Below are 13,703 nucleotides of genomic sequence, written 5' to 3'. Positions count from 1 at the left end.
TACCTCAGGGAATGCTTAATAGTCCAAATATTTGTCAAACTTTCGTAGGTCAAGTCCTTCAACCAGTTAGAGACAAATTTTCAGATTGTTATATCATTCACTATATTGATGATATTTTATGTGCAGCAGAAACAAGAGACAAATTAATTGACTGTTACACATTTCTGCAAGCAGAGGTTGTCAACGCAGGACTAACAATAGCATCGGATAAGATCCAAACCTCTGATCCTTTTCATTATTTAGGGATGCAGATAGAAAATAGAAAAATTAAGCCACAAAAAATAGAAATAAGAAAAGATACATTAAAAACATTAAATGATTTTCAGAAATTGTTAGGCGGCCAACACTAGGCATTCCTACTTATGCCATGTCAAATTTGTTCTCTATCTTAAGAGGAGATCCAGACTTAAATAGTAAAAGGATATTAACCCCAGAGGCAACAAAAGCAATTAAATTAGTGGAAGAAAAAATCAGTCAGCGCAAATAAGTAGAATAGATTCTTTAGCCCCACTCCAACTTTTGATTTTTGCCACTGCACATTCTCCAACAGGCATCATTGTTCAAAATACTGATCTTGTGGAGTGGTCATTCCTCCTCACAGTACAATTAAAACTTTTACATTGTACTTGGATCAAATAGCTACATTAATTGGTCAGACAAGATTACGAATAATAAAATTGTGTGGTAATGACCCAGACAAAATAGTTGTTCCTTTAACCAAGGAACAAGTTAAACAAGCCTTTATCAATTCTGGTGCATGGCAAATTGGCCTTGCTGATTTTGTGGGAATTATTGATAATCATTACCCAAAACAAAAATCTTCCAGTTTTTAAATTGACTACTTGGATCTACCTAAAATTACCAGACACGAACCTTTAAAAAATGCTCTGACAGTATTTACTGATGGTTCCAGCAATGGAAAAGCGGCTTACACAGGGCCAAAAGAGCGAGTAATCAAAACTCAGTATCAATCAGCTCAAAGGGCAGAGTTGGTTGCAGTCATTACAGTGTTAGAAGATTTTAATCAACCTGTTAATATTATATCAGATCTGCATATGTAGTACAGGCTACAAGGACGTTGAGACAGCTCTAATTAAATATAGCATGGATGATCAGTTAAACCAGCTGTTCAATTTGTTACAACAAACTGTAAGAAAAAGAATTTCCCATTTTATATTACTCATATTCGAGCACATACTAATTTACCAGGACCTTTAACTCGAGCAAATGAAAAAGCTGACTTACTGGTATCCTCTGCATTCATAAAAGCACAAGAACTTCATGCTTTGACTCATGTAAATGCAGCAGGGTTAAAAAACAAATTTGATGTCACATGGAAACAGGCAAAAATATTGTACAACATTGTGCCCAGTGTCAAGTACTACACCTGCCCACCCAAGAGGCAGGAGTTAATCCCAGAGGTCTGTGTCCTAATGCATTGGCAAATGGATGTTACCCATGTACCTTCATTTGGAAAATTATCATATGTTCATGTAACAGTTGATACTTATTCACATTTCATATGGGCAACATGCCAGACAGGCGAAAGTACTTCCCATGTTAAAAAACATTTATTATCTTGTTTTGCTGTGATGGGAGTTCCAGAAAAAATAAAACTGACAATGGACCAGGTTATTGTAGTAAAGCTTTCCAAAAATTCTTAAATCAGTGGAATATTACACATACAACAGGAATTCCTTATAATTCCCAAGGACAGGCCATAGTTGAAAGAACTAATAGAACACTCAAAACTCAGTTAGTTAAACAAAAAAAGGGGGAGAGACAGTAAGGAGTTACCTCTCCTCAGATGCAGCTTAATCTAGCACTCTATACTTTAAATTTTTTAACATTTATAGAAATCAGACTACTACTTCTGCAGAACATCTTACTGGTAAAAAGAACAGTCCACATGAAGGAAAACTGATTTGGTGGAAAGACAACAAAAATAGGACCGGGAAATAGGGCAGGTGATACCTGGGGAAGAGGTTTTGCTTGTGTTTCACCAGGAGAAAATCAGCTTCCTGTTTGGATACCCACTAGACATTTGAAGTTCTACAATGAACCCATCGGAGATGCAAAAAAGCACCTCCATGAAGACGGAAACACCGCAATCGAGCGCCATTGACTCGCAGGATGAACCAAGTGGTGATACCAGAAAAACAGATGAAGTCACCACACACACAAGAAGGCGGAGCTGCCAACCTGGGCACAGTTAAAGAAGCTGACACTGTTAGCTAGAAAAAGCCTAGCTAGCACAAAGGTGACACAAACCTCAGAAAAAATGCTGCTTGCAGCTTTAATGGTTGTATCAACGGTGGTAAGTCTCCCCATGCCTGCAGGAGCAGCTGCAGCTAATTATACCTACTGGGCCTATGTGCCTTTCCCGCCCTTAATTCGGGCAGTCACATGGATGGATAATCCTATTGAAGTATATGTTAATAATAGCGTGTGGGTACCTGGTCCCACAGATGATCGTTGCCTGCCAAACCGGAGGAAGAAGGAATGATGATAAACATTTCTATTGGGTATTGTTATCCTCCTATTTGCCTAGGGAGAGCACCAGGATGTTTAATGCCTGCTATCCAAAATTGGTTGGTAGAAGTACCTACTCTCTATCCCATCAGTATATTTACTTACCACAAGGTTGTGGAATTCACAATCGGGTATCGATCAAAAATTGGCTAATCAAATTAATGACCTTAGACAAACTGTCATTTGGATGGGAGATAGGCTCATGAGCTTGGAACATCATTTCCAGTTACAGTGTGACTGGAATACGTCAGATTTTTGTATTACACCCCAAGTTTATAATGAGTCTAAACATCACTGGGACATGGTAAGACGCCATTTACAGGGAAGAGAAGATAATCTCACTTTAGACATTTCTAAATTAAAAGAACAAATTTTGAAGCCTCTCAGAGTCACTTAAATATTGTGCCTGGAGCTGAGGCGTTAGATCAAGTGGCAAAAAATCTTTATGGATCAAACCCCACGACTTGGATTAAGTCTATTGGGAACTCTACTGCCGTAAATTTTGGAATTATGTGTCTCTGTTTAATCGGTTTGTTTTAGTGTGCAGGACCATCGAAGAATCCTGCGCCAAAATCGAGAGAACGAACAAGCCTTCATCGCCATGGCACATTTATATAGAGGAAAAGGGAGGGAGAATATTGCGGGAAGTCAGCGACCTTGAACGGAGGGACTGGCTGAAGCCACAGCAGAAAAACATAAAATATGAAGATTTCATGGACATTTTATTAGTTCTCCAAAATTTATACTTTTGTAATTCCTATATCTTTACTGCCATCTCTTAATCCCACCATCTTCTTTGTAAGTTGAGGAGGATACATGTCACCTCAAGACACTGTGATGATTGCCTTAACTGCACAAATTGTTTGTAGAGCATGTGTGTTTGAACTATACGAAAACTGGGCATCTTGAAAAAAGAACAGGATAACAGCGGTGTTCAGAAAACAAGGGAGGTAACCTTGAACTGGCCGCCGGTGAGCCGGACGGAACAGAGCCATATCTTTTCTCCTTTCGCACACGAATAGGAGAGATATCGCTGAATTCTTTTTCTCAGCAAGGAATATCCCTGAGAAAGAGAATGCGCTCTGAGGGTAGGCCTATAAACGACCCCCTTGGAGGCATGCCGCCTTTTACAGTTGAAGCCGAAGGGATGAAATAAGCCCGGCCTCCTGTAGTGCTCCCAGGCTTATTAGGATGGAGAAATTCCCACCTAATAAATTTTGGTCAGTCAGGTTGTCTGCTCTCAAACCCTATTTCCTTTTTTTTTTTTTTTTTTTTTTTTTTTTTTTTTGAGACGGAGTCTCGCTCTGTCGCCCAGGCTGGAGTGCAGTGGCCGGATCTCAGCTCACTGCAAGCTCCGCCTCCCGGGTTCACGCCATTCTCCCGGCTCAGCCTCCGAGTAGCTGGGACTACAGGCGCCCGCCACCGCGCCCGGCTAGTTTTTTTGTATTTTTAGTAGAGACGGGGTTTCACCGTATTAGCCAGGAGGGTCTCGATCTCCTGACCTCGTGATCCGCCCGCCTCGGCCTCCCAAAGTGCTGGGATTACAGGCTTGAGCCACCGCGCCCGGCCAAACCCTATTTCCTGATAAAATGTTATCGATGACTATGCATGCCCAAAATTTCGTTGGCAATTTTAATTTTAATTTTAACACCATCCTGTGAACTCATCCTGCCTCCATTTGTTTTGTGATATTCTATTACCTTGTGAAGTATGTAATCTCGGTGTCGTGATGACAATGGTGGTTTTGTTGAAAAGAAAAGGGGGAAATGTGGGGAAAAGAACGAGAGATCAGTTGGTTACCATGTCTATATAGAAGGAAGTAGACATAAAAAACTCCATTTAGTTCTGTATTTGAGATGCTGTTAATCTGTGACCTTACCTTCAACTTTGTCCTTGCAAGAGACATGTGCAAAGGTGACTTACGTTAAAAGGACTTTGGGCGGTGCAGAATGTGCCTGTTAAACAAGTGCCTAAAGGCTGCTTATGGTTAAAGGTCATCAACATTCTCTTAAATCTCAAGAAAGAGAAAAACATTTGTCTCCTGCCCCTCCCTGGGCAACGGAACATCTCCGGGTAACACCCATTGTGCGTTCTGTTTACTGAGCAAGGAGAAAACCACCTTTAGGAATAAGGTGGGGCTTGCTGGAGCAATACTGCTAAAAGGTTTATGGAGATGTTCGCATATGCATCTCAAGGCACAGCATTTTCCTTTAAACTTATTCATGTCACAGGGATTTTTGTTCATATGTCTTACTGCTGATTTCCTCCCTACCATAGTCCTATTGTCCAGTCACTCCCTTATCTTTTTGATGGTAAAGATAATTGTCAATAAATACTAAGGGAACTCAGAGGCCGGTGCCGCGTGGGTCCTCTGTAAGCTGAGCGCCGGTCCCCTGGGCCCCGCTTTTCTTTCTCTACACTTTGTCTCTGTGTTTTATTCCTTTTCTCAAGTCTTTCGTTTCCACCTAACGAGAAATACCCACAAGTGTGGAGGGGCAGGCCACCCCTTCAGTTTAGTTTCTCAATTCATACAAAACTGCATCCAGGCCATCACCAATAATTCTATATGACAAATGTTCCTTCTAACAACCCCACAATATCACCCCTTACCACAAAATCTTCCTTCAGCTCAATCTCTCCCACTCTAGGATCCCACGCTGCCCCTAATCCCATTCGAAGCAGCCCTGAGAAACATTGCCCATTATCTCTCCATACCACCCCCCAAAATTTTCGCTGCCCTAACACTTTACCACTATTTTGTTTTATTTTTGTTATTAATATAAGAAGACAGGAATGTCAGGCCTCTGAGCCCAAGCTAAGCCGTTGTATTCCCTGTGGCGGCAGGTATGCATCCAGATGGCCTGAAGCAACTGAAGATCCATAAAATAAGTGAAAATAGCCTTAACTGATGACATTCCACCACTGTGATTTATTTCTGCCCCAACCTAACTGATCAATGTACTTTGTAATCTCCCCCACCCTTAAGAAGGTTCTTTGTAATTCTCCCCACCCTTGAGAATGTACTTTGTGAGATCCACCCCCTGCCTGCAAAACATTGCTCCTAACTCCACTGCCTATCCCAAAACATGTAAGAACTAATAATAATCCACCAGCCTTTGCTGACTCTCTTTTCGAACTCAGCCTACCTGCACCCAGGTGAAATAAACAGCCTTGTTGCTCACACAAAGCTTGTTTGGTGGTCTCTTCACATGGACACAGGAGACAAAATCTTACAATCTCCTGCCTGGAGAATAAAAGACTGGCTGCTAGATACGTGGGAGCTGAGTGGGCTGGCAAGTTAGTATTCGACAATCAGAATCCATATGATCATTTAATCCCCGACTTGTACCATCAAGCACACCTTTTGTCCCCTAAGCCAGAGATACTTTCTTTCACTCTCGGCAGGGAATAAACTTGCAGTCTTGTGCTGGGGTAAGGGCAATTAACCAGAGAACTGGAATTGGGAAAAGGACTTAGGGAACTAACTGGTTCTCAGACAGCTTTCCCTGTCTGCTCCAGACCCATACCCCAGTGAGACTATGCTGCCAGCTCTGTGCCTTTTGAGAGTTCTATCGGCTTGCCTGTCAGCTTTCCCTGTTGTTGGCTGGGATGTCGCTTTCCAAGTCAATTATCAGGCATTCATATTCCTGTCTGCTTTCAAAAATTTCATTGCTATTGTCTCCTTTCCTGTACTCTCTGTCCTTGTATGTGTGTGTGTTTTAAAATTCACTTTCTACAGTTTTAAAGGAAAAAAATGAATTTAGAAGTATGGAAGTCCCCAGTAGGACTTTAGAAAATGAAACTTGACAGACTAAAGTTCTTACAGAAAATTAAATGTGAAAGACTACCCTGCCAAAAACATTTGGAAAAACAGCGATAATAAGGAATGACTTGTCTTTCTAGGTATCAAAATTCATTGTAAAGCTTGGTTAACTAAAATAGTATAATACTAAGGCTGGGTGCAGTGGCTTACGCCTATAATCCCAACACTTTGGGCGGCCAAGACAGAAGGATCCCTTGAGCCCAGGAGTTTGAGACCAGCCTGGGCAACATAGCAAAACATCGTCTCTACAAATAAATAAAAATAAAAAAATTAGCCAGGCACAGTGGCACACACCTGCAGTCCCAGCTGCTTTGAAGTCTGAGGTGGGAGTATTGTTTGAGCCCAGGAATTCAAGGTTGCAGTGAATTATCATTGCACCACTGCATTCCAGCCAGAGTGACATAGCGAGATCTTATCTCTAAATAAATTTTAAAAATAAAATAAAAGTATAATTCTAACATGGGAATATAGATCAGTGGGGCAGAATATAAATTACTGAAACATACACGTTTATAAAATGCAATTTTTAAAGTAAGAGTCGTATTTTAAGTTGGTGGGGAAAAGACAAGCTAACTGATAATGTTAGAACAGTTACCCTTTGGGGGAAAAATAAAGTTCCCTATTTCAATGTAGACATAAAAATATCTAACAGATATTAATGAGCTAAATGTAAAAAATAAATTAAAAAAGCAATGGCAGATCCCTTGGGTGCCATCCAGGCCCCTGGAAAGAGCTATTAGTCTGTGGCAAAGCTTTGAGGTGGCTGGTACTGCTAAAAGTGGCAAGTGGAGGTGCCACCCTAGTGGCCTGAGCTCTGAACTGTGGCAGCCAGAGAACATGTGAGGAGAGCCAGACCACATTTTGCAACAGCACTGTGCCAAAAGGCTGTTTTCATTAAAGATGTTTAATGAAATTAAGACTGGGTTCTCAAGATAGGGTAGTTATCCAGGACAATATGGACTAGCCCCAGAAAAAGACATCCCCAGATGGTGGGAGGAAAAAAAGAACTGTCGGATGCATCTGTTTTTCTTACTCAAAATATTATTATTCAAGATCACAATCAAGGTCAAGAGAAAGAAAAGAAGAAAGAAAATGAAGGACGAAAACACAAAGAGCATGCTGATGGGCAAAAAGGCTGAACTGAAGACACTGTAGACTCAGGTAGGAAAATAATAAGCCTATTTCATGATAAGGCAAGGAGACAGGAATCCTACAACAAATCCTCTAAGAAATACACTTCTGAGGAGCATAATGACAAAGAACATTATTCTGATAAAGGAAGAGAGGGACTAAATTCATCTGAAAATGGGCTGGGTGCAGTAACTCACATCTGTAGTCCCAGTACTTTGGGAGGCCAAGGTGGGCAAATTGCTTGGGCTCACAAGTTTGAGACCAGCTTGAGCAATATTGCAAAGCCCTGTCTCTACAAAAAACACAAAAGTTAGCCAGGCGTGGTGGTGTGTGCCTGTGATTCCAGCTACTGAGGAGGCTGTGGTGAGAAGCTTGAGCCGGGGGAACAGAGGTTACAGTGAGCTGTGATCATGCCTCTGCACTCCAGCCTGGGCAACAGAATGACATGCTATCTCAATAAATAAATAAATTCATCTGAAAATGATGAGGACAGACACAAACACAAAGAAAGTTGTCAGAAAGCAGAAGTCCACTCAAGATACAGGTCTCATGAAAGGCATCATCATAGTAGAAAGAGGGAAAAAGAAGTAGTCTCAATCCAGAAGCAGAGAGAAGAACAATCATGATCTAGGAGAAGGAAAAGAAAACCATGGGCTGGACACAGTGCTTCATACCTGTAATCTCAGCACTTTGGGAGGCCAAGTCAGGCAGATCACCTGAGGTTCAGGAGTTTGAGACCAGCCTGGTCAACATGGCAAAACCCTGTCTCCACTAAAAATACAAAAATTAGCCAGGCGTGGTGGTGCACGTCTGTGGTCCCAGCTACTTGGGAAGCTGAGGCAGGAAAATCACTCGAACCCAGGAAGTGGAGGTTTCAGTGAGCTGAGGTCGTACCACTGCACTCCAGCCTGGCCAATAGAGCGAGACTCCGTCTCCAAAAAGGAAAAAAAAAGAAAGAAAGAAAGAAAGAAAACCACGGATCAGATCTTGCTCCTGTTCAAGATAAAAACTACATCTGTGTTGTGTGTGAAAAATAAGTAAATAAATAAATATGACACGCATAGGAAAGAAGCAGAAGTAGTACAGGAAGCAGAAGACAAGAGAGAAAGAAGAGCATTGAGAAACTAAGAAGATTTACCAGAAGTTTAAGCCAGATTTCTAGTTCATCTCTCTTCAGAGGTAAAGGTACAGCAATGGATGCATAAGAGTTTTAGCTGGGAGGACGGAATAGGCAAAGAAATTACAAGCACAGCAAGAAAAAGAAATAGTTGGGATGAGTGTTGCAGAAAAAGTTTTTAAAAGAAAAAGAAATTGTTGAAAAACAAAAACAAGAAATAGCTCCAGTTACTAGAGATTTTGTTCTCAATGTTGCTGCCCTGGTGGCATCAGGAGTGCCAGTAACTCAGATAGCTATGGCAGCTCAAATGGGAGCCCTGCAAGCAACAGCTTTGGCAGAGATGGAACAGCTGTACCGAGGGATTATGACACAGCAGCTGGAAATCCAGTGAAATTTGCTGAACAAGAGGAAAAAAGTCAAGGCAAGAAAAACTGGGCAAACTCCCCATCTGCTGAACTATGACTTTGGGAAACAAGGACCAAAATGTCATATATAGGAAATTAGCGGGTATTAAGAGTGACGATGAAGCTGGATGTAGCTCAGCTGATGAAGAAACTTAGAAGACTGTGAAGCAATAGGAAGTACTGTATTTAGAAAAGTAGATGCTCAATATGAAAAGGCAAGAACACACAAAGAGGTATGGGATTGGGTTTCATATCTTCAACGTAAGAAATGAACGCAGTTTAAAAAAGATCATACTGGGCCTTTAGCCACATGAGTAGCTGGGACCACAGGAGCACACCATCTGATTTTTTATAGAGACTAGGTAGGTCTCACTATGGTGCCCAGGCTGGTCTTGAACTTCTGAGCTCAAGTGATCCTCCTGCCTCAGGCTCCCAAAGGGTTGGGATTATAGGTATGAGCCACTGCACCTGGACGAAACACTCAACAAGAGTATTCATAAATGCCTACAGATTTCACCCGTGGGATAACAGTGGCTCTGGTTTCTTGGCTTTTGGTTTTGAAACTAAAATTGATTGCTTCAGGGAAAGTAAACTAAGTGACGAGGGGAAAGGGGAAGGAGGATATTTTTCACAGGTTGAACACTCGAAATCCAAAAATCTGAAATCCAAAACACTACAAAATCCAAAATTTTGTGTGCCAACATGACGCTCAAAGGAAATGCTCATTGGGCATTTCAGGTTTTGGACTTTCAGATTTAGGATAAGTATAATACAAATATCCCCAAATCTGAAAAAGTCCAAAATCCAAAACACTTCTGGTCCCAAGCAGTTTTGATCAAAGGGATATTCAACCTGTATACTCATAGTGTGTCTCTGAATTCTGAACCACATAACTATATTCATTGCTTCAGAAAGTAAACAATTAATAAATGTGTACTTTTAATCAAAAATGCTTCTTATTCCAGTTTAAGAGTGTATTTAATATAATTTGGATAATCACTCCTCTCAGCAACTACTAATTTTTATTATATTAGTTTTTCTTACTGCTATAATAGACTATTAATTTTTCTTTTTCTTTTTTTTGAGACGGAATCTCGCTCTGTCGCCCAGGCTGGAGTGCAGTGGCCGGATCTCAGCTCACTGCAAGCTCCGCCTCCCGGGTTACACCATTCTCCTACCTCAGCCTCCGGAGTAGCTGAGACTAAGGCGCCCGCCACCTCGCTCGGCTAGTCTTTTTGTATTTTTCAGTAGAGACGGAGTTTCACCGTGTTAGCCAGGACGGTCTCGATCTTCTGACCTTGTGATCTGCCCCTCTCGGCCTCCCAAATGCTGGGATTACAGGCTCGAGCCACCATGCCCGGCCAACTATTAATTTTTCTTTGTTATACTGACTTGCATTCTTGGGATAAATACTATTTGGACACAATGTATAATTCTTCTATTTAATAGTATGCAGTTTTCCTGCTAAAGAAATAATTTTAGGGCTAGAAAAGAATATCTAGTATCTTTGTAGATTAAAAAAAAAAAAAACAACACCCAACACACAGAAGAGACAAAACGCAAAACAAACAAAAACCCTTAAGGCCAATAAAGCCTAGATGATTTGTTTAAGGGCACATTACTTGTTAACGGGAAAGTCAAAAAGGAAAAAAAAGTCAGGTTTCACAATCCCTTGGTTCAACTGATTGTTGGCTAAGATTTTAGTTAGTATGTAATTTTGTACCATTACTAACAAGCAATATTTGACAAACATCTTCCCCCTTTTTTTTTTTTGACACACAGTCTCACTCTGTCACCCAGGCTGGAGTGCAGTGGTGCAATCTCAGCTCACTGTAACCTCCGCCTCCCAGGCTCAAGTGATTCTTCTGCCTCAGTCTCCCATGTAGCTGGGACTACAGGCACAGGCCACCACACCCAGCTAATTTTGTTTGTATTTTTCGTAGAGACAGGGTTTCACCACATTGGCCAGGCTGGTCTCAAATTCCTGACCTCGTGATCCTCCCGCCTCAGCCTCCCAAAGTGCTGGGATCACAGGCGTGAACCACTGTGCATGGCCCATCTTCCTTTTTAGAGTCAGGTTTTTGGATGATAACCAATTTATTCCATGAAATATGCTTAGGTAGTAGGATTCCTTGTTCTAAGTTTTAAAAAATAACTTAATGCAACATACAGGTTTTAATGTACTTCAACTTTAAAAAATTCTACTGTGACCCCATTAGGAAGTCAGTTCTTTTTTTTTTTTTTAACATCTATTATTTTATCCTAATATTATTTCAGTGCCTTTATGTTGACCTCATTTGGGCAGTTTTTTGTTTTCATTTTTTTTGAGATAGAGTCTTGCTCTGTTGCTCAGGGTGGAGTGCAACGGTGTGATCTCAGCTCACTGCAACCTCTGCCTCCCAGGTTCAAGTGATTCTCATGCCTCAGCTACCCAAGTAGCCAAGCAGCTGGGATTACAGGCATGTGCCACCATGCCCAGCTAATTTTTCTATTTTTAGTAGAGAGGAAGTTTCACCATGTTGGTCAGGCTGGTCTCAAACTCCTGGCCTCAAGTGATCCACCCTCCTTGGTCTCCCAAAGTGCTGGGATTATAGGCACGTGCCACTGTGCCAGGCCAGTGCAGTTATTTTTTGTAGTCAGCTATTTCAAATATATTGGTAGTATAACTATGTATATATCATCGCTTTAAAACAATGTTTTCTATTTCTATCTTCTTTATATCAATTAGGCCAACTATTTATTAATTTTTATTGTCTTTTCAAAGATCAGCTGGGTCCAGTGGTTCACACCTATAATCCCAGCAATTTGGGAGGCCAAAGTGGGAAGACTGCCTGAGCTGAGACGTTTGAGACCAGCCTGGAAAACATGGTGAGACATCATCTCTAAAAAATTCAAAAAATTAGCCAGATGTGGTGATGCATGCCTGTAGGCCCCATTACTCAGGAGGCTGAGGTAGGAGGATGGGTTGAGCCTAGGAGATGGAGGCTGCAGTGAGCTGTGATCACACCACTGCACTCCAGTTTGAGAGCAAGACCTTGTTTCAAAAAAAACAAAAACAAAGATCAAACTTTTTAGTTCCTATTATTTTTACATTTTACTTATCTGATCTTACCAAATCCAATGTACACTAAATATTTAATAAATGTCTATTAAATTATAAAGTTAGAGGCCGAGCACAGTGGTTCACACCTGTAATCCCAGCACTTTGGGAGGCCAAGGCAGGCGGATCACAAGGTCAGGAGATCAAGACCATCTTGGCCAACATGGTAAAACCCTGTCTCTACCAAAACTACAAAAATTAGCTGGGTGTGTGCCTGTAATCCCAGCTACTCGAGAGGCTGAGTGAGGCAGAAGAATCGCTTGAAGCAGGGAGCTGGAGGTTGCGGTGAGCCGAGATCGTGCCACTGCACTCCAGCCTGGCAACAGAGCAAGACTCTGTCTCAAAAATAAATAAAATAAATAAATAAATAATTTTTAAAAAATTGTAAAGCTGGTCTTTTTGTATTGTTAATATAAATCTCCAAGTTCCATTTTCTCTAACAACTGTGGCCCAATTTTTTTTTTCTCTTTTAAAAAATTTTCCTTATTTTTTATAATATGGAATGCTTCACCAATTTGCATGTCATCCCTACACAGTGGCAATGCTAATTTTTTCTGCATTGGTCCACTTTTAGAATATATGCTGCTGAAGCAAGCACTCTATCCCAAGTCTTAAAATACATTATCACTATATTTCCTTAATTTTCAAATAAACTCATATTATGTACACATTTCTATAGCCTGCTACATACAGTTAACAATAGTATAAAGCACATTCTCACATTTGAATTCTACAACCTAGTATCACTTTTCAGATGGTAAATTCATGACTCAAACCCAGATTTCCTGATGCTAGATCTTGAGCTTTTTTTCTTTTTTTGAGACAGGGTCTCACTCTGTTGCCCAGGCTGGAGCACAGTGGTGCGATCTTGGCTCACTGCAACCTCCGCCTCCTGGGTTCAAGCGATTCTCCCACCTCAACCTCCCAAGTAGCTGGGAGTACAGGCACATGCCACCAGGCCCAGCTAATTTTTTGTATTTTTAGTAGAGACAGGGTTTCATCATGTTGACCACGTTGGTCTCAAATTCCTGGCCTCAAGTGATCCACCCACCTCGGCCTCCCAAAGTGCTGGGATTACAGGTGTGAGCCACTGCGCCCCACCTTGAGCTCTTTCTATTATGCTGACTCTCAATGTCCAATCTGACTCAGGTTTTAAGGAAGTATTTAAAAATTATCTCCGAGATGCATCTGTTTTAGATGGGTTCATCTTTTTTTTTTTTTTTGAGACGGAGTCTCGCTCTGTCACCCGGGCTGGAGTGCAGTGGCCGGATCTCAGCTCACTGCAAGCTCCGCCTCCCGGGTTTATGCCATTCTCCTACCTCAGCCTCCGGAGTAGCTGGGACTACAGGCGCCCGCCACCTCGCCCGGCTAGTTTTTTGTATTTTTTTAGTAGAGACGGGGTTTCACCGGGTTAGCCAGGATGATCTCGATCTCCTGACCTCATGATCCGCCCGTCTCGGCCTCCCAAAGTGCTGGGATTACAAGCGCGAGCCACCGCGCCCGGCCGGGTTCATCTTTATTTATACTTTTATGTATAAGTGAATACAATGTATGAAATTTTTAATTATCTTACAAAACTATACATTCAAAATTCCA

The 13,703-nt window shown here is 41.4% G+C and overlaps 1 protein-coding gene and 1 non-coding gene across 4 annotated transcripts in view; both read right to left on the bottom strand.

Annotated features, from left to right (window-relative positions):
• The window catches only part of AP3S2 (adaptor related protein complex 3 subunit sigma 2), a 66,007-nt gene that overhangs the window by 45,030 nt on the left and 7,274 nt on the right, over positions 1–13,703 (bottom strand). The window lies entirely within an intron of this gene.
• LOC117071675 lies at positions 12,599–12,705 on the bottom strand. Its single transcript, XR_004432436.1, has one exon. It is a non-coding gene; the product is annotated as a U6 spliceosomal RNA (small nuclear RNA).

The sequence above is a fragment of the Trachypithecus francoisi genome, unplaced genomic scaffold (genome assembly GCF_009764315.1).
Source record: "Trachypithecus francoisi isolate TF-2019V2 unplaced genomic scaffold, Tfra_2.0 Lachesis_group3, whole genome shotgun sequence".
Lineage (NCBI taxonomy): Eukaryota > Metazoa > Chordata > Mammalia > Primates > Cercopithecidae > Trachypithecus > Trachypithecus francoisi.
The sequence above is the reverse complement of the archived record's forward strand: the minus strand, read 5'-3'. Positions and strand labels throughout refer to the sequence as shown.